General features: G+C 38.9%; 1 protein-coding gene across 3 annotated transcripts in view; it reads right to left on the bottom strand.

The window, feature by feature from the left end:
- Positions 1-11,064, bottom strand: part of JAK2 (Janus kinase 2) — a 99,319-nt gene extending 88,255 nt beyond the window's left edge. For 2 of the 3 annotated variants that reach the window (XM_007431977.4, XM_088130395.1), the window contains exon 1: positions 10,750-11,064. The gene's annotated coding sequence lies outside the window, so the exon portion shown is untranslated. Of the gene's footprint in view, positions 1-8,161; positions 8,266-10,749 lie in introns of all 3 variants that reach the window. The other variant, XM_088130394.1, reaches the window with a different exon arrangement.
- Positions 11,065-18,513: the final 7,449 nt, after the last annotated feature.

Below are 18,513 nucleotides of genomic sequence, written 5' to 3'. Positions count from 1 at the left end.
GAAGACTTACAGAAAACATTTGACCTCTGTCATTGCCAACAAAGGATATATAACAAAGTATTGAGATGAACTTTTGATATTGACCAAATACTTATTTTCCACCATGATTTGCAAATAAATTCTTTAAAAATCAGACACTGTGATTTTCTGGATTTTTTCCCCCATTTTGTCTCTCATAGTTGAGGTATACCTATGATGAAAATTACAGGCCTCTCTCATCTTTTTAAGTGGGAGAACTTCCACAATTGGTGGCTGACTAAATACTTTTTTGCCCCACTGTAGGTGTTTCAATCAACAAGATGATAATCAGGTGTGAGTGTGGGAGGTCCTACCTTAACGAACAGAATTCTGGGTATTCACTATCAAAGTCTGATCTTCACAACATAGGAAGTGTGCCATGGCTCGAACAAAGGAGACTTCTGAGGACCTCCCCAAAAAGTTGTTGATGCTCACCAGGCTGGAAAATGTTACAGAACTATTTCCAAAGAGTTTATATTCTACCAGTCCACTATCAGGCAGATCATATACAAATGGAGGCAATTCAACACCACTGAATTGTCCTTACTGCCATATGCATGCACTATTTCATACACTACCTTTCAGTGTTTAAACTTTGCAACTCTGTCTTTTTGAGAAATTCATAAATTCCGTCCAGCAGCTTTCTTGGTCCTCCTCTTCGTTCCTCTTCTTCTTCCTTCATATAGTTGTTTTGAATTCAAACCTCATTCATGCTCTCCATATACCCAAACCATCAATATGCATCTTCCATACAAGTCATTCACTTCTGTACCCAATCTGTAGTCATTCAGTACTCATTCATTCTTGACACTATTTTTCTTGTTGTACCATCACACTTATTACACTCAACCTACTTTTATGCTTCTCCTGACATAAAAGAGGACAGAAGCATGCTCTTGTACAGAGCCATTTTCACTTCTTTTGATAGTCATCTCTCACAACAGGCCATGAACTACTACCACTGTATATCTTCAAATTTCTCCATCCATTTTCTCATACTTACTAAGATAAACGAATTCTTCTAATTGCTTTATTTTTTGCTATTTATGTACAATTTGCAATGGTTATCAAACACAACTCCACTGATCTTTTCTGCATTAATTTTCAGATTCATACTTCTCACTATATCATACAATTGAATATATATTGAAAATCATTTGGGGTCTCACCCAACAATATGGCATAGCCTACATGCAAAAGTACATAAAGACCCATGTCCACAAACAATATATTTCTGATGTATCCATGAACATCCCTTAGTTATCCATAAATACATTAAAGAAACAAGGAGATACAACATATCCTTGTCTTATTCTTTGCTCAATGTTGAACCATTTGCTAAGCATTTTATTCATTCTCATTAATAATTTACTTCCATCACATACTGTTCTTAAAGCATTTAAGAAACCAACTTTCAACTTGATATTCATGCAAAATGCTCCAGAATTCAAGTCTATTTATTTTACCACATGCTTTCTCTAAATCAGATGTACAATAAACTTTCTCATATTCATCCATTTTTCAATGACCTGCTTTAGAGCAATAATCTGGTCAGTGTGCCCCCTACCTAGCATAAAGCTGCACTGCATTTTCTAGATTTCATTGTTACCTCTCATACAGTTTTTTACAAATAGTCCTTGCTTAATGACCACAGTTGGGACCAGAATTTAGGTTGCTAAGCAAATCATCACGTGACCAGATCCAATTCTGCAACCTGTTCTACAGGTTAAACAAGATGCACAGGTACTGCAAAGGTAAATCTCCATATTTTAAACATCCTCTAGTTACACTGTCTATACCTGCAGCTTTACCATTTTCAATATATCTACAGCATTGATGATTTCCTTTTCACAAATATTTTCTTGGACACTTAACAATTACAGGTAGTCCTTGGTTAACGACATTAACTGGGACCAGAATTTCCATCACTAAGCAGTGTGGTCGTAAAGTGAGACATCACATGACCACATCGCTTAGCAGCAGAAATCCCTGCAATCCCTGCTGCTGTTATTAAGCAAGGATCATAGGTCGTTAAGTGAGAACCTCCTTGGAACTTTCTGCCGGCTTCCAACAATCAAAGTCATTGGGGAAGCCAGCAGGAAATTGCAAATCCCAGGTAGCTCACAAGCAGGACAGGCAGGTAAGTGGCTGCTACTGGGTAGGGGAGGGAGAGTGTGCAGGTGGCCGGCAAGGCATGGTGGGGTTGGCTGCTGCCAGGTAGGGGAGGGTGGATGAGGGTGTGCATGTGACCAGTGAGGCACAGCATGAGCATAAAAGGGCTGGGGGAGGGTGTGCGGATGGCTGGTGGGGCAGCAGCACACACCCACCTGTAGCTCCCACCCACCTGTAGCTCCCACCCACCTGTAGCTCCCACCCACTGACCTGCAGGATATTTCCACGGTGCCTCCCCGCACATGGCTAGGATGGTGAGCCCAGCAGAGCGGATTCAGGTGAAGACAATGAAGGTCAGCTGAGGGGGCAGTCGTCACTGTAGGCTGGCTCAAATTTTTATCACGTGACTGTGCAGGTGTTGCTATGGTCCTAAGTTCAAGGACCTGTTGCAAGTCCATTTTTTTCCAGTGCTGTTATAACTCTGAACAGTCACTGAATGAATGGATGTTAAGATAGGACTACCTGCACAGCATTTGATTTAACTCCTCTTTTCTATCATTCCCAAACAAATCTAAAAAAAAAAAAATTCCTTTCTTCTCTTACTTCAGTTTTCTACCAAATCAATTCATCATTTTTAATTCCTTTCACTCTTCTGGAGGCTCCTTGTTTAGCCCTCTTCAGCCACTGGAAAAACAACTTTTTTTAAATCTACCTCTGCCTCTATTTCTCTTAACTGTTCCTTTCTCTTTGACTCTTTTTTCTCATGGAAGAATCAAACTTTCAGTTCCTCCATTTGTTCTACTTTTGTTCTAATTTCCTTCACTTCTTTCCTTTTCTTCCATGTTCATATATTCTACAAAATCCACTCATAACACTACCATAAAAATGGTCTGTGAGAACCTTTCATCACCCTTGTATTCTTAACTGTTTTAAATTTGTTTTGTGAACAACCAAATTGATCGTGCTCTTAGATCTATATTCATTTGTTATTTACGTGCATAAACAGACAAATGCTTAAACCACATATTTGAGATGAACAAAATGTTTCTAAGGAGATATTCATCAGTTACCACTGTTATTGTCAAACCTCAGGCAGCTGAGCAAGATTGAGGAAGCAAGAACTACACAGATTTCAGTATAGTTACTTTAATACTAGTATGGCGTAAACACAGAATCTTGGAAACTGTAAGAGGAATTTCACAGCCTCATTTATAGTAAGTTAATTAAAGCTGAATCTCTGTGACTGATCTGAAACTCTTCTTCCCAGTGCTTGCCTTTTATTTCTCCCTTTTATTCCTTTCTCAGCCTTTCCACAATCTTTCACACTTACTCATTCTTGGGTCTCTGAAAGGCCCCAATCAATTTTTTCTTGCATTCTTTTATCCTGTTCCCACCCAACCATTTATGACACCCAACATAGTAACTTTTTCTCTGGATCACATTCATTCAGAATGCTGCAATTTTTTCCCCAAAATTCATTACTGGTACTTCCATTATCATGTTCACTGGAGCAAAACTTGATATTATCACCTATTTATGAATTCTTCTTACATGTGTACTCACAAAAATCTGCATCATCCCAATTCATACTTCTAACATACATTTCAACCCTTTTATTCATAATTAAACATACACCTTTACTTCCAAGCATGAAATCTTCCATTTATCATGATAGAATTAGATGGGCCCATAGATCATGACCACTGCTACCCATCATGGCTCTGGTCAATCAAGGTGTTCACATATTTCTTTGAGCATTACAAAGCTTCTATGAATACAATATGGTACCCATGATTACAGGATGACAATCTGTATTGGGCAGCCTTCACATTTAGAGCGGTGCACGTGCAGTCTTTCACATGAATTTGAATCTTATTAATGGACAGTTTAAGACTGCATGGTAAGCCTTCACTTGTACTGCTCTATTTGCAAAAGTTCTCTCACTATAATAACTCCAATTATAATAATTATAATAAGCACCAATTACTGATATGCATTTGGATACGATAACAAGTTGTTCCAAAGTAACAGCTGCCAACAATCTCCTTCAAAATCAAGAATACCCAGGCAAGAGCCTTGTGATATATTCAAGGCTGATGGAATATACATACAAGTGGAAGGTGTAATTGAGAAACACTGCCTTTGCACCCCCCGCCATCTCACCTCTCTTATGTTGAGGATAGACAAACTCCTTCCCCTCTCCAAAGGCTAGACTGGCAAAGATTTTATCATCGTTTTGCAAATCTGTACAAACTGAACTGTACCATACAGCCTTTGCTTCTTAAAGCTACCTATCCTGATGATGTTCATAGTTGGTATTCTAGACATTTTACAGTTTTAATTTTTTTTGGGGGGGGGTTATGGATGATCACATTTTTATTTATTATAATTATTATTATAGTATTTCATTTTCATCCTGCAAGTTGTACAATTAACCACTACAGAAATTCAATAAACAAGTACATAAATATTATTTTCCTAATCAATCTTTTTATTTTTCCTATAAATGACACACAAAATGGTTAAAACTGGCTCAAATTTAAAATATATTTTTTTAAAAATCTGCTTATGCTGTACTTTCCATATGCCTACAATACAATTCACTCAACATGTCTTCTACATTCCAAAGAGCAAATGGAACCATTTTTGAAAATATATTTTAAATATTGTACATATTCTCAAATTAATTTTTTTAGCCTGACTTATTTACATATTTATTTTTAGAAAAAAAGAAAAACAATCCGAGACGTTCCTCCAAAAGTCATTGTGGTATGTTTCTTCGTTTTTACTAACACATGAATATATTACAACCTCCAACAGCAGCCAATGCTATTATTTTGCTAGAGATACTCCATGATGTGCCTCTTTTTGAATTGTTTAAGCAGCTACATCTACTCCCAGGCTCACACAATTACTCTAGAAGCTGTTCATGGCAGTCTTGAATCCATGTCTACACACAGCCTGGAAGTTACAAAGCACCTTTTTCAAAGGATTTGTACAGAGGAGCATTAAAGTAAGCCTTTGCTCTGTAGGTCTAGATCTAAAGATATTCCATAAATTACTTATTTTCTCATACTGAAGCAACCAATATCCAAGGAGCAGTCATTGAAATTACAGAGAATAATTTTTTTTCCAAATGTACATTGATGCATGACCACTTAATAATGGCCATCATGAACTGTACAGGCATCAAAATCCATCAAACAACTCAATGCCTTTAAATTTTTGTAATAGTCATGCTTCAAGCATCTAGTTCAGTTTGCACTTTTCTAAAATAAAACCAATCCTCTTCTTTGGTATCCCTGTAGTAATCCTTTTATTTGTCACTCAGCAATTCTAAGAAAAAGTTATATTCAGAAATGCAAACTTATGAGTCAGATATTCTCCATTAATTTTACCGTAACTCTGTGAAACTCATGTATTTCTAAAACCGAAGCTGGTATGTTATATCTATGTCACATGGGTTTGCCTACTGTATTCATTATAACCATACCACTAACTCAGATTATGCCAAATTCTTTAGAGAGGCTCATACGGTTGACAAGTGTTTGCAAAATGTCCAGAGACCTTGTCAGAAGTTTGTCCACCACCCAATTTATGACAGAATGTTTACAGTGTATTAACTGCTATCACCAGCTCAGAAAACTGCATAATGGATACCAGCTTAAAAAATGGCAGACAACACAGTCTGAGAATTTGAGGCCAATGTTTGTCACAAGACAACAGGTGTGTTCACAAATGCTAAGGCACAATTTTGTAGAATCCTGGCTTATTATTCATAAAGAAAGCTGTCCATACTACTTAATCTCTCCCATTTAGCATCAAGTAGAAGCAATTAGATATACAGAAAGTTAATGGACCAATAGAACTCCGTGTTTAGAGTTGTTGAATTGAAATCAAACAAAAATGACTTTCTTCTCTTCGAAGAAAGAGAAGCCAGGACTTTATTCAAACATAATTTCTAACTGAATTTGTTAGCCAAACCCACTTTCAATAGAAATAACAATAAGCTGTCTGTGAACAATAAGCCAGAATTCTGGTTTCCTATTTTGTATAGGATAGAGCCAGGACCATGATCCAGATGAACTGACATGCACAGCCATGAAAATAGCTAACTTACAACCCAATATCCAAACGTGACAACATCAATTAATTCATTCCTTGGGCTACCCAAATGTACATTTTTTTGCTGCATTCTATTATAAATAGCTTTTACTTACTATAGAAAATAGTATTGCATTCTATCTCAGGTTTTTGTAAATATATAGGTTCAAAATGGACCCAATATTCCAATTTAATTAAAGTTTCAGTATTTTCCTCACCCAAATCTAAGGAAAATCCAATAAAAGCAAAATCAAAATCTCAAATGGTATCCTACAGTATAAATACTGTTCAGCTATTGAGTTCATAAGAAAATGATAGTTTATTAAGAGCACAAGATAAATTAATTGGACTCAATTACATACGGGACACAGGAGAGAAAAAATGGATTCAATTATATGCTGGACACTGGACAGACATTGAACTTAAGTTTAATAGTACTGAACAAAGCAGTATTTCATAGAACAGCATTTCTTTTTGAGAAGAAGTCCACTGTACCATACAGATTAAATCAAATGAATCTAATATATATTTTAAAAATCTGAATTAACTTCACACTTTTATTTATTCTTTCTAAAAAAAAAAGGACTCTCTCTAAAACTATCTCTAAAAGCAGCTTAGAAATATGCCTGTGTACGGCATGTCCAAATAGGATAACCAGATAAACTATCTGAGAAACAACTCAGTAATCATCTTTACATCTGTATTAACTACACAGCAACAATTTAAAAAATACTTTGACTTATTTTGTGGGTATACAGTATTTATGTCACAAGAGTAAAATAATCTGTCCTTTCCCATAGTAGAATTACCTTTCATCTCTCCTCCCAAAAAAGAGCTAATCATATTTTAAAATATTTTATCAACCATAAAATACCCCACAACCACAGAACCACATTAAGTAACAATTATGTAATTAATTGGTACTGAAATGTAAACATTGCACGTAAGAGATTTTAATACCCTTAGCCATTTTTTTTAAGCTTTGCATGTTGCCAAATGCTTTAGAAAAAATTCCACTCAAGATCATACTTTAACTCTTGTGTTACTGATATTAGCAACTTCAAAGAGCAAATGTGATAGAGCACCCTGCACTATTTCAGTTTTTTGATTAAAACCACTTCTACTTCATAAGCTCTTCAAATGTTTTCTTTACCATGTCAGTAAATCTGAAAGCAGCACTTCCTCTTCTTTGAAAGGCTGCATATTCAGTACCAAAAACTGCACAACCTGCATCACAGGGGCTACAAGGGGCCCGCAGGGATCAGGTGTATATCCTTACATTGACCAGATACTCCTATCCCCAGTAACCAATTTCCACATGGATATTCTCTCTGAATCATCCTGCTGCCTTCTTTATACAGGTGGTCCTAGGGTTGTAACCACTCATTCAGTGACCATTCAAACTTGTGACAGCACTAAACAAGGGGGACTTAAGATGGGTTCTCAAAGTTTTGGCTGTTGCAGTGTCTCTGTGGTCATGTGAGCACAATTTCTGACATTCCCTGCTGGCTTCCCACAAGCAAAGTCAATGGGAAGCCAGCAGGAAGATGGAAGTCACGAACACATGAGGTCCTCACTTAACAACCTGCACAGTCCTCCCTTAACAACAGCAACCAGGACCGCCAGAATTGCCATTGCAATTCCAGTTCCAATTGCCATTGTACCCCATGGACTACCTGTAGGTGCAATAGACTCTTTCCCACTGTCAGCACAATCACATTGCTTTCAATGTGTAGAAAAACAAGCAGCATACTCTCTTGCAATCCCTTTCTCTCAAATCTCTGCTCTGTGGGGGAGGGGGAAAGGGTCAGGCAAAGTAGAGACTGCCTACAGAAATCACTTGTTTTTTTCCTCCCCCCCCACGGAGTGGAGAGATTGGAGAGAAGGGGATTTCAAGAGAGTACTGTAAGCTATTTGTATAGCGCACCTGCGGCTTCTAGCCTTGGGCTGCCAGCACAGTTGCATTGCTTTTGGTGTGTAGAAGAGCAGACCGTTTACTCTCTTGCAATTCCTTCCTCTCCAATCTCTCTGCTTTCAAGAGAGGAAAAAAGAAAGAAAAAAAGGTTAGGCACAGGTTGTGTATCAACTGTAATGGTGATTGCATGACTGACGGACACTGTGAACGTCATAAATGGTCCTAAATTGGCTGTGAAGTTAAAGGAGTGGTCAGTAAATGAGGACTACCTGTAGCTGTAGATGGGATTTGGGGGGTTTAATGTGCTCAGGCCCAGCCTCCTTTGTCTGCTTCATTTATCTTTTGATCCTTAAGGACATCTTTCCTTTTCTACCTCCCCAAGGGATCTTGTTGACAAGATTTTTAGCTTTTGTCCTCTCTGCTTAAGTGGCTGCTTCATCTTTAGATTGTGGCAGCTTCACCTAGTTTCACACTCCAATTGTCCTTGGCAGGTATATGTGTACATATCTACATAGCCAAAGTCCTAATCAGGACGTCTGATATAGATATGGAAAAAAAAAATTCTGATCTTCTGAATATTTTACATGGTTTGCTATGGGAAAAGCAACACCACTCAAACAATATTATAGTGCCACCTCTAGAAAAAAAGACACAATTTATCTGTAGCCTGCAGTCACATTCCTCTCCCCTGGTGAACTTTAAATGTCCAGTTGTAATAGAGCTATAATTTATTTAAATTCCAGATAGTCTACCTTTAATGGTGCCAATGACATATACTCTAAACTCCTGTACTGTTCTGGTACAAGTATTATCATTTGCAGAGAAGATCAATTATTTCATTAGCTCTATGGCAATGCAATGCTACTCTGATTTGTTGCCTAAAGCACCAGCTCACAGGACTAATATAAAGAAAGCAATAAGTTATCAAACAATCATTCCACAATCATGTTACAGAAGTCAAAGAAGATGGAAAACATTTTGGGGGGGCTTCCTTATCTTTCAAGAGCAATGTAATTCTCATTTATGTCTCTAGTATATACATACCATATACATATTGTACTGATAAACTTATGGAGGATAGCAGTTCACAACATACTGGAGAGCCAACTCAATAACACTGAATCTGGATCATCTGCTAAATAAGATTGATACCTCTGTACTTCATGACCTTCCCCAACTTAAAATCACACATGCAAACCTGTGGAAGAAAGGTCTTTTCTCCATCCACAGCTATAAACAGGCGGGGGGGGCGTTCCCTGATTAGAGGCCCCTCTATGTTGCCTTTAATTTGAAAAAATATGGATTGTTACACAGCAGAACATCCATTACACCCATTTGCACTTCATTTTGCTATCTGTGAACCAACAATTCATCTGTAGATTTATATTGCTTTTTAAAAAACCATAGTACTAAATGTACAACATTACAATTTGTTTTTATTTCCCACAAACGACAATTACATTATTAGAGCTGCAATTCAGCAGTATCAAAAGGACAAGGATAAAAGAAGTCTGTCAGTTCAAGCAAAAAGGAAGGAAAAGGAAATATCAATTCCCTAAATGTGTTACTGTAAATGTCTATTCTGGCTTGATTCACTTAATACAGGAAGCCAAATTGAGGTTTCATCATTTTGGGAAAAGCGTGTTGTGTGAATGCAGCCAGATTGGTTGTAAACCATGATTTCTTCCAGTCATTCCAAGCAAGAAGTTAGCCTTCCCTCTCTTCTTCCCCCACTCAGAAGCCATAGGACCTTTGTCTTCTTTTGAGAAAAGGACTCATTTTTAGAAAATCAGCTTTATAAGCAGAAAAGAATGCAGAACAAAGTAATTGTCACAGCAGGCTACTTATACTCGAAAACAATCTCCTAATAAAGTATGCGACAGATCACCCCAAAGTTCTAATTATTTTATAAATGCATGCACACATTAGGAGGGCATTACTTAAACAGAAACGTCCTTGGGGTAAGAAAAGAGAAAAATATGCACGCACCATGAAAAAGATGAGTAAGAGGCCTGTTCTAACCATGGCCGAGTTCTTATCTCTTAAGGCTGTTATAGCCTAAATAAGAAAATGGTTGGCTTTTTAAAAAGGCGTTAGAAAGGACACCCCTTCGCCTCCATCAAATTTAACCCCTGCCTATTCTAACACATGGGATACTGTGTTTCGGTTTCACTTATACCAAAGGCAAGGGGGATTTTTGGGGTAGGCGGACAGACGGATAAAAACCCCGCGAGCAGAAGCCTCTCCGCTATAGTAACGTGAACGACAGCACGAATGACCGGCAACCTCCCCGTCCTTTTTCTCCTCGTTTTCCTTAAAAAAAAAACAAGTGATATTTCCCAGTTAGGTAACGAAACGTCTGCAAGCAAGCCAGCAAGCTCAGAGAGCACCAAGAACTCCACAGTTCAACCCTGAGCTACAGATATTCTCGCTTATTGGGGAAAAAAAAACTTTTGCCTAAAACCAAAACTGGCATCCAAGGTAGGAGCGCGCTGCAAGCGCGGCCGTCCTGTAACCGCTCGCGCACGTAACTGTGGGCAAGTTCCTACAGATAATCAGATAAAACAAGAAAAAAACGGGCGCCCGGGAAGTCAACTCACCCAGGCTGGTCTTCGCGGAGGCTTCCTCCAAGCTCCCCGCTGAACGTCTCCAAGGTTCCTCCAGCTCTGGTCACCGGGACGAGAAAGCGAAGCTGCTCCTCACGCGCCAGCAATTGCCAAGCTCGGCCTTCAGCGGGGTTCGCAGGCTAGGTCTCCTTCGTTCGTTCGTGTCCGCCTTTCCTGCTCAAGATCTTCCGGGGGGAGGGGAAAGAGCCGCTGCCTGCACACAACGTTCGAGGCCGAGCGGGATCAAAAGCCGAAGCTCGCCGGGCCTGCGTTCTAGAGCTCGAGCACTTAGCTGCGTCACCAGTCAGAGCCGAGGAGCTTCCAGGAGCGGAGAGGCGCGGCAGGCCCCGCCCCCGGGGAGGAGGAGCCAAATGCCAGGTTACTTAAGTCGCTTTACCGCCCAAAGAAGGAAAGGGAGCTTGATCGAAAGGCGGAATAGGCTGATTTAGTCTGGCGGCGCCGGTTAACCGACGGATGGTACTCGTTCGAGCTTCCTGGGTGGTTTCCAGCCCATTTCAGACAGTAGCATCGGACGGAAGTAGAGCTAGTGCCCCCAGTCAGACTGATTTTTAAATCCTTTCTAATGCTCCAAACTGCATCACAAACTGGCTGAATTGGCAGGACGATGCTCAGTCATGGTCTCCTCAGCTCTATTTCCTGGCTTCGCAAAACACTGAACTATACTAAAACTAACCACCCTGCTGGGTTTATAAGCACCCCCAGGCTAAAATGCAATTAGTGTGTGATCCAGGGTGTACAAAATGCCTCGTGTGTAAGGATAGCATAGTGCTGTGTGCTGGGACTCCCTAAAAGAATTAGATTTGGAAATTTTAGGCTAGCATAGAGGAATTGCTATAGTAGAGGAATCGGGGAGACACAAAATAAAATTAAATATGTAAATAATTTATTAACTTTATGTGGTACCCAACTCCCAGTATCCCAGTGATAAATACTTGATTTATTTGTTGTCTTGTCAAACGAATGGTCAACGAGCAACATATGGAAAAATAGGGGGATTTGGAATCTTACTGAATATTCATAAATATTTTTTGAAGTTTGGATTAACTAAAAACCCTTGCTTTCTCAAGCCTGAGTGAATGTTATAATGACTGGAAATGTTTTTTATAAAAAATGGACATATATCAAGAGAAAGAGCTCAAGGTGAAGCAGAGTTCCTAAAAGCACAATTGCAAACAATTGTGATGAAAACCAAAAGGACCTATACTAGAGTAGGAAATGGGCCAGGTCACCATGAGGTATCCTGGAATTGTAGAGATGACACCAGGAAAGCTGAAACTCAGAATGAGCTCAGATTGGTGAAGGATTGTTGTGAGGCTTCCCAGACTGGGAATACTGGCTGGGGAAGGCATGACTTCTGCCACAAACCCAAGGAAGATGCCCCAGGCCTCTTTCTATTCAGGTAAAAAAAGCCTTGTTCTTTTAAAAACAGAAGCAGAATGTTGGGGAAACAGAGAAAGAAGTTGCTATTCCTAAAGTGGAAAGAAGTAGGGAGTACCATCTCCCCAACAGAAAAACAACTCTGAAATTATCTCCAAAGACCAGGAAGGTCCAGGGAAAAGAAGCCAAGGACTTCACTTCAGGATTCTGGTTATCTTTAAGAAATAGGTAAATGTTTTAGACAGAAGCTGTGTTATTTATTTATTTATTTTAGTCTGGAAGTGCGTAAGTCCAATGTTTTATATCTCCATGTGAGCTCAGTGATTGCTTGAGACTACCAGCCTATCATCTTACGAGTTCAGCCCTGCTTGCCAGAAGAATACTAAGAAAAACAAAAAGCACTTATTTATATATGTTCAATATTAAAGAAAAATTATCAGTATGCCTGATGCTTGATGACAAAAATGTGGAGTTACTTCATTTCTAGTTTTCTCCCAAAAGAAAATAACCTTGAGTGATAGAAACATGATCAGGAAACACTTTTTTAACTTTGTGTTTAAATGTCCAAGGTCAGATGAATTGCATTCCAAGGCTATGAAAGCTGTAGCCAAACTTTCTTGTATTCTCTTTGACACTGTAGAAAGAGAGCTGTGTTAGTCAATGGAAGTCCAAAATCAGTAGGGGCCTGGTAGCATCTTTTTAGACTAACATATTTTATTAAAAGGCATAAGCTTTTGTTAGAAGAATGGGTAAGTAAATTGACAGAAATATATTGTCCATATCACAGAAAAAAAATCTGTTCTGTGATGATGCGACCCCACCTCAAGTACGGCATCCAATTTTGGGGACCAAATTTTAATATTTAGAGAAACTGGAACAGTAAAGGCAATAAGGATGATCAGCAGACTAGAAACTAAATCCCATGAACAGAAATAGAAGGAGCTGGTCATGTTTAGCCTTGAAAAGACTAGGGAGGTTTTAATAGCACTCTTCAAGTACCAGAAAAGATGTCACACAGAACTTCCTATTATTCCAACAGCAGGACATGGAATAATGGATTTAAGTTAGGAAGGCACATTCTAATTAACTTTATAAAAAAAATCCTCATTACATGAGCAGTTTGTCAGTGGAACCAGTTACCAAGAACACCTGATGAGTTAAAGTGAGAAATAGATAATGATCAGCTGGGGTGCTTTAATTTGGATTTCTGCACTGAGCACTGGGTGTGACATTTTGGTTTACATAGACCCTTCTACGTCTATGATTCTATAAAACAGAAATAATCTGAGATTTGTCCATTTTTTTTTCAGGAACAAATCTGCAAATTATTTGGAAATGAATTCTTATTATAAACAATAATGCTTAATCATTCTTAAGTTTGTTTATTGGGAAAAGTAGGGGAGAAAACAATTCTTTCTGTAAGTATAATGTGCAAAATGTTCCAGCACGTATCTTACTTTGCCACATGTAGAGATTTGAAAGCCATGATGCCTAGTAACATCTCTGAAACATCTGTGAATCATCTCTTAGCCTTAGATTATATGCATCAGGGTCATTTCTCTCAAAGCTGTAGCTGGTAGCTCTCGTTCTCTAAGGCATGCTTTGCTTTACTTGGAATAGAATGGAAAGGTACTTGGATGTCTTCTGTTTCCATTCATTATAGTACAAAATCCAGTGTTAGCTTCAACAGAGGGAAAATAAGATGTTCTGAGCAGATGGATATTGCTCAGAGGAAATGAGAAGTTGTGCTTCCCCTGTGGGTTAAATCGAATGCATTCAGGAAAAAAATCACTATTGTGTATCTTTAGTGCCAGGGAAATTGTACCAACTGTACCAATAGCTACTGCTGAAATATATTTTCTCTATAAAAAAAAAGTTTTGAAAAACTGGGTTAAATATTGGTACAAGATAAATATTAAATGTGCTGGGGTAGAACAGAAATGAACATTTTGGGGGTTAACTATATCATAGCATGAGCCATTCATCAAAGCAAGGATTTTTCCTTATTTTAATAAATACTGCTTTATAAAGAAATGGCATTTTTGTACCCTTATATTCCTTCCCTTTTACTGTATATTCTGCAGTATGTTACAGAATGGCAATTCTTTAAGAAAACGTTAAATAAAATACATTTGCATGGTATCAAGCAATTTTGAGGGCTAAATAAAGAGATGAAATATTATGCTGTAACCCAAAATACATGGGTCTTGCATAGGAACAGAAAAGATTCCAGGACTAATGGGAAGAGTAAACAAAAGCCACCAAATCCAAGAATTACGAACGTTGAAGTTTTTTTACTCGGCCTGAGGAGTTTATCATCAATGTCAGGTCAGCATTGGAATGGAAAGAGTTGCTACCTTGGAGCATTTACCACCTGAGGTACTCCTTGGGTTGACCATCCCTCAGTACAGAGCATACTTTTCACATAGAGGAAGTTCCAGTTCCATCCCTAGCCTCTCAAGGAAAGACAAGAAATACTCTTGCCTCAAATCCTGACATTACTAGACTAAATGCCACAATGGTCCGAACACTTCACAGTCCCTGTGCCCGTACAGCAACCTCTCTCAGCTTACATTTTACAATCTGGGGGATTCAGGCAAACTTCATGCAGTCTTAATTCTGCTCGTATTTGTCACTGACACCAAGATTGTTGCTGCATCATAGCTACTTTTCCTTTCAGCAAGCAGATTGATTGATTGATTTCAAGATTTATCTGGCTGCCCAGCTCAAACTGTGACTCTGGGAGGCATACAACATAAACACAGGTGCCAGGCAAAGCTAGTGGTAGTCAGGAACCACTGAGGAACAGAACTGATCTGTGCTTCATGTCACTTGCCCTATAATCCCTAAACTGCCTTCAAATGCTGGTTTAGAAATAGTTTTGCTGGGTGAGAGAACAGATGTGGGTGTTCCCCCTCCCCCAGCTTTTTATTAAAGCTGCTGTTGCTGGTTTCAAAAATGACTTTGGAAGAAAACGTTTCCCTAGAATGGCAAGAGAAAATTAACTGGAAGAACACTATAAAAGTGTGCTGCCCCCCTTTGTGTAAATTAGCTCTCCCACCAATGCTGACATGCACGCTGGTCACCCACTTTGCTTTCAATAATGGGCGAAAAGCAAAAGAAAATGTAATAGGGTTGCAGAGGGACAAAGCTTACAGATGTATTGGGCTATGATTGGGCATAGCTAGTTGGTCCAATTCCCATCCTTCCCTCAGAACCAAAGAGGCATTTGTCCAGAGGAGGTTCTAGGCTTAGGTGACCTAGGCAGTCCCTTAGGACACCAAACTTTGGGGGGTGCCAAAATTGAAAAGACTTCTGAAATACACAAGAAGAGTATACAATTTGATAATCTTTCCTCGTTGCTTTAGAATTTTTTCTTTCTATGCTTTTTGGAAAAAAACCCACAAATTTGTCACCCACCAAACTTTGGGGGGGTGCCAAAATTGAAAAGACTTCTGAAATACACAAGAAGAGTATACAATTTGATAATCTTTCCTCATTGCTTTAGAATTTTTTCTTTCTATGGTTTTTGGAAAAAACCCACAAATTTGGAAAAAACCCACAGTGGCAGTGAACAGCACACCAACCAGGCATTGCAAGTCACAAAAAACAAATTATTATTATAGCTCTGGGAACTGATAGTATTACCAGAGCAAGACAAAGGGCTGATAGGAAGGTACTGAGTGAGGGAGTCACGTAACTATCAGCTTATCGGAGTTATTCCAGGAAAAGCAGTAACAGCACATTCTCTGCACCTGCATGCCCACTAGGGTTAAATATAATCATAGGGGGCACAGGAATATGACCTTGCCTAGGGTGCCAAAACATCTAGAGCCAGCCCGGATTTGTCACATGTCATGTAATGTGTGGAAGAAATCTTTATAAGAGAACTATATTGTTTGGAAGTGCTGCAAGAACAGGAAAAGATATGAAAGAAAGAAAGAAACTAATTCCCAATTCAGGATGCTCATATTATTTCATAAAGGCCTTCAGAGCTCAAGAACACAGTATTTGAAGGAATGCCTCTTCCCGTAGGTTTCTATCCATAACCCGAATTGTCTTTGGAGGCCTTGATCCAAGTGCCCTCCCAGGCTGAGGTGTAGCAAGTGGCTCCCCCCAAAATAGGCCTTTAATCCCCTCCCCAGTGAGGCAAGCCTGGCACCAACCTTGTTGTCTTGTTGGCACCAGGCAAAGTATTTTTGTTTTTTTCAGGTTTTTTTTAATCCATTAATGTGTTGATTTTAAATATATTTGCTAGTTAGAAATGTTTAAACTGCTTCGGATGCTGCTTTTATTGCTTTATGAGTGATCGTGTTAATGTTACATATTTCTATTACTGAGGAAACCTTGTTTTGCAGTGCAGCGTACAAATGAAAACAAAATAAGATTTCCTCATATTAAGCAACAAAAACAGTACCTGAGCATTTATCACCATGGTTTTAAAAATAAAAAGAATCTTAAAGAAGTGTGGCCCTTTTGAGATTCCTCTTCAACTAATCTGCTCAGGTTTAAGCAGCTTTCCCTCTGGATATCAGCACCTTTTAAAACCAAAGCCAACTATTTTGTTGACAATCTGCAAAGTTTGTTTCTGCTGCTTCAGATAGTAGAGTTTGGGTATCACAGGTGGGGAATAATTTGTTAACTTGTTTTTTATTCTTTCTTTCTTACCGCCAGAGAAAAAAATAGACATTTGTGCAATTTTCTGGCTCATATGCAAAAATAATTTGGCTGGCATGGACTACTATGCACTAGACTGCACATGCATAAAACATGATTTACAAGAAGGATTATGGATCTCATGTAAGTGCAGCACCAGCTTCCTTAAAGCAGCAGTGCCTTTTTGGCAGACTTGCGTGGACTCCTGGAAAAAGTCAGGCTATTTTAAGGAATATCACCGAAAAGCTGGGCTCCTGAGGGCTCAGAAGCACATCTTCTAAATAATTTTCAAAGCCTACCCAGCCGTAGTGTGCTTCTTAGGGTGGAAAAAGGGAAAACTATAATTGGCTGCTCTCTTGGATTGCCCTGTGAATGATGCCTATGTTAGATAGCATTGATGAGGACATTCTCTACTGGTTCATGGAGGGGTTTCATGGGACACAAAGGAACGTTTTGTCACTTTGATACCTGGAAGATATACCAATGGAATTAAATTAGACAGTTGTGTGCACTGGAAACTCTTACAGATTGGAAAGATTGGCAAAGTGCATTTGATGCCAGTGCATGAGACTACTAATTTAATCCAAATGAGAGGAGTTCACAGAGATGTCTGGATCTCTGTGTTCCTGAATAGCAGGTGCGGATGCTTATGTGTGTGTGATCTGTACTGGGAATATAGTACACAGGATATGATTAATCTTTTTCCTCCTGATAATCACACACAGCAATAGGATTCATATGATCCTTAATTGTAACATGATTTATTTGGTTTTGGCATAGCGGTTGTGTGATCTTAAATCTTGTCACTTATTCAATTAACTATGGCTTAGAGCAATGTGTGACTGATACCGCTTTCTCAAATTATTATTTGTTCTTGTACAAAACTGTATCAATTTATTTTCTCTGTATTTGAGGAAAAAGGATAAATTGCAGTTGGGGCAGTTAACTGGCAAATGGTACTGGGGAAAGGATGAAAGTATCCTCACTCATGTCATTGTCCCAATTTGAATTAGGTTCATATAGCTGGAAGAATTGACTAAATCAAATTTGGCTGAGTTTGCACAACACATAAATATAGCCATAAATCAGGGAAGGCAATTTGCAGGGCACATGTGACTGCCCGCCTTATATTTGCATCTTCTAAAAAATGCTCCCAAAATTGGATGCAAAGCACTGATTCAGGGAAATGTGGGATTTAGGGATACGTGGTATTTCTTCCTCTTTTTTTGATGAGTACAAGGGCCCAACCCCATTGCCAAACAGCCTGAAAATTTGACTTTTGCCCAATGTTGGGTTCAATAACACAAAAACTAAAATTAAACTACCCACTTTATGGCTAAGCACACTGACAGAACCAGGCCATTGTTTCTTCAGAGGCCTTTCTTTGGTCATTAAAGCAGTTGCTCCATATTCAGCAAAGGGAACTGTGACAGGGAGAGAAAGTCAAATATCAGACCTCAAGAGATGGAAGATTAGATCCCTATTGCTTTTCCCTCAACTGAGACAGAAAAGTTGTAGTTGTCTACCACACTGAAGCCAGCCAACCACATTTTACCCTAGCATGTTGTGCAAACCCAGCCCTTGGTGGCTACTTTATGGTTCAGTGTGTCATGCAAGCCAAGAAAACTGGGTTGGGTAGTTAAAATTAAGTTTACCATGGGTTACATGTGAACCCAGTCAAATGTTTAGGGTACCTCATTCTTT

Source organism: Python bivittatus, unplaced genomic scaffold, assembly GCF_059951505.1.
Source record: "Python bivittatus isolate LINGU-HERP-01145 unplaced genomic scaffold, Pbiv_v1 ctg000850_np1212, whole genome shotgun sequence".
NCBI classification, from domain to species: Eukaryota; Metazoa; Chordata; class Lepidosauria; order Squamata; family Pythonidae; genus Python; species Python bivittatus.
Note: the sequence above shows the minus strand (reverse complement) of the source record. Positions and strands in the feature narration are given on the sequence as shown.